Source organism: Dasypus novemcinctus, chromosome 31, assembly GCF_030445035.2.
Source record: "Dasypus novemcinctus isolate mDasNov1 chromosome 31, mDasNov1.1.hap2, whole genome shotgun sequence".
NCBI lineage: Eukaryota > Metazoa > Chordata > Mammalia > Cingulata > Dasypodidae > Dasypus > Dasypus novemcinctus.
This window is the reverse complement of record NC_080703.1, coordinates 30,317,315-30,319,681: the sequence shown is the minus strand read 5'-3', so window position 1 is coordinate 30,319,681 and position 2,367 is coordinate 30,317,315. Positions and strand designations below refer to the sequence as shown.

At 40.1% G+C, this 2,367-nt stretch overlaps 1 pseudogene; it reads left to right on the top strand.

Moving 5' to 3' along the window:
• Positions 1-233: 233 nt before the first annotated feature.
• Positions 234-924, top strand: LOC101417683 (small ribosomal subunit protein eS8 pseudogene; annotated as a pseudogene).
• Positions 925-2,367: the final 1,443 nt, after the last annotated feature.

Genomic DNA, 2,367 nt, shown 5'->3' with positions numbered 1-2,367 from the left:
TTGAGATATCCCGCTAAGAGCAAGGACAATAAATGAAAACAAACTCATGCCAAGATATTATCACCATGAAATTTCATAATACTAAGAACAAAGAGAATATCTTAAAAATTTCCAGATTATCAAAATAGGTAATACACAAGGAGTTGGTTATCAGAATAGCAGTGAATTTCCCAACAGAACTCTAGAACCTAGACAGTAATGGTAGATCAATATCTTCAAAATTCTGGAGCGCTGTGTGATGGCCATCTCCCGGGACAACTGGCACAAGCGCCTCAAGACCGGGGGCAAGAGAAAGCCCTACCACAAGAAGCGAAAGTATGAGCTAAGATGTCCGGCTGCCAACACTAAGATTGGCCCCCGCTGCATACACACAGTTTGTGTTGGAGGAGGCAATAAGAAGTACTGAGCCCTGAGGCTGGGCGTGGGGAACTTCTCCTGGGGTACTGAGTGCTGTACTCACAAAACAAGGATCATCGATGTTGTATACAATGCATCCAATAATGAACTGGTCCGCACCAAGACTCTGGTGAAAAACTGTACTGTGCTCATTGACAGCACACCGTACCAGCAGTGGTGTGAGTCCCACTATGCTCTGGCCCTAGGCCGCAAGAAGGGGGCCAAGCTGACTCCTGAGGAGGAAGAGATTTTAAACAAAAAAAGATCAAAGAAAATTCAGAAGAAATATGAGGAAAGGAAAAAGAATGCCAAGATCAGCAGTCTTCTGGAGGAGCAGTTCCAGCATGGCAAGCTTCTTGCATGCATTGCTTCAAGGCCAGGCCAGTGTGGCTGAGCAGATGGCTATGTGTTAGAGGGCAAGGAGCTGGAGTTCTAGCAGAAGAAAATCAAGGCCCAGAAAGGCAAATAATTTTTCCCTCCCATCCTAGCTCATGTAATAAAGATGTTTATTGTTCTGTGAAAAAAAAAGATCTTCAAAATTCTGAAAGAAAATGAGTTTCAATGTAGAATTCTATACCCAGCCAAATTATTAATGAAGGTAGAACAAGTCATTCTGAATATGCAAAGCCTCAGATGATTATCCACCTATACAGCCTTACTTAGGAAACTATTGGAGGATGTTCTCTATCAAAATTAAGGAGTAAACCAAGAAATAGGAATACATGAGATTCAAGAAACCAGTGGTTCAGCACAGGAGCTAGGTGAAGGTAATGCCCAGTTTGATGATGGAGATCCTAAGACACTTGTTCTCTCGCATCTAGATCATACCCAATCCAGATTGGAACATACACATAGGGCACCAGTAGTAATCATTCCAGGAAAACAGTTGAATTTGATAAGATTATTCGAAGCACTTGAATATATTCACAAGAGATATATTATTCTGGCAGAGAGTTTAAAGATAAATGAATCTAAGTTATGTAGAAAATTGAGTAAATAAAGAAATTAGATTATTAAATTCAGAGAAGACAAAAAGTTAATCAAGAAAATGTAATTGGTATACTACATGGCAATGTGAATAATACTACATAGTCAACTGAATATTAAATATACCAAAAACTACTTCTTAACTAGGATATCAGGAAGCATATTCCAGGTAGGATAAGAGAGTTAATTCCTTATCTTTTACATTAGCAAGCCAATAGATTATCTCTAAAAGTGAAAAGTCAAGAAATAGCGGCATTAGCTTATTACATAGAAATATAGCGGAAAATATTAGAACAGCTGAAATAGAACATGGCTGCCTTTGGAAAGTGGAAACTGAGGCTGAGGAGGGGTTGAAGCAGAGGATTATCAATTTCCATAGCAAATTTCATTTAACTTTTAAAACCAGGTATGCATGCAACTTTGATAAAAATTAAAAAGTGTAAAAAAGATGAAAAGATATACTGTGCATCAAAATCACCCTGTAGAGTACTTGGTTTATAATAAACAGTTAAAAAATGATCCCTTTTAATTTGTGTTTTTTAAATTTAGTTTTTGTAATTAGAGAAATTGTGGGTTTACAGAAAAATCATGTAAAAAACACAGGGTTCCATATTCCCCCCCATTAGTAACACTTTGCATAAGTGTGGTAACTTTGTTACAATTGATGAAAGAAAATATTTTCCCCTCACCCCCCCCACCCCGGTAGTCTGTTCTCTGTGTCTATTTGCTGTGTCTTTCTTCTTTGTCTGCTTCTGTTGTTGTCAGCGGCACGGGAATCTGTGTTTCTTTGTTGTTGTGTTGTTGTTGTTGCGTCATCTTGTTGTCAGCTCTCCCTGTGGGTGGCGCCATTCTTAGGCAGGCTGCACTTACTTTCACGCTGGGCGGCTCTCCTTACGGGGTGCACTCCTTGCGGGTGGGGCTCCCCTACACGGGGGACACCCCTGCGTGACAGGGCACTCCTTGCGCACATCAGCACTGTGCTTG